The sequence below is a fragment of the Penaeus monodon genome, chromosome 29 (genome assembly GCF_015228065.2).
Source record: "Penaeus monodon isolate SGIC_2016 chromosome 29, NSTDA_Pmon_1, whole genome shotgun sequence".
Taxonomy (NCBI): Eukaryota; Metazoa; Arthropoda; class Malacostraca; order Decapoda; family Penaeidae; genus Penaeus; species Penaeus monodon.
Window position 1 is genome coordinate 37,979,556 of NC_051414.1, and position 338 is coordinate 37,979,893.

The window sequence follows — 338 nt, forward strand, 5'->3', positions numbered from 1 at the left end:
CCGCAGTCTGAATTCACTGTGAGCAGTGGTACAGGGGGGGAGGGGGGGACATACCCTATTTAACATGGAATCTGGTTCTGGTAATATTGGATCCAGTCGTAGGCCTTGGTGCGGACATTTAAACATGAGTTGAGGATGATGTTCAACATATATTGAGCTGCCTCTTTCTCTGTGGCTTGCGGGGCGAAGCGTGTGCGCAGCAGCCTGATGGTCTGACCTCGAAAGCATGGCAAACCTGTGTCCAACATCAGAGACACTAGGGACACAATTGCTTCGCGATAGGGTCTGAGGGGGTAAGAAGGAAATGGTCTCCAGGGTTATGTGGTTAGTGTGCTCCT

At 51.2% G+C, this 338-nt stretch overlaps 1 pseudogene; it reads right to left on the reverse strand.

Moving 5' to 3' along the window:
- Nucleotides 1-29: 29 nt before the first annotated feature.
- The window catches only part of LOC119591866, a 40,067-nt pseudogene continuing 39,758 nt past the window's right edge, over nt 30-338 (reverse strand).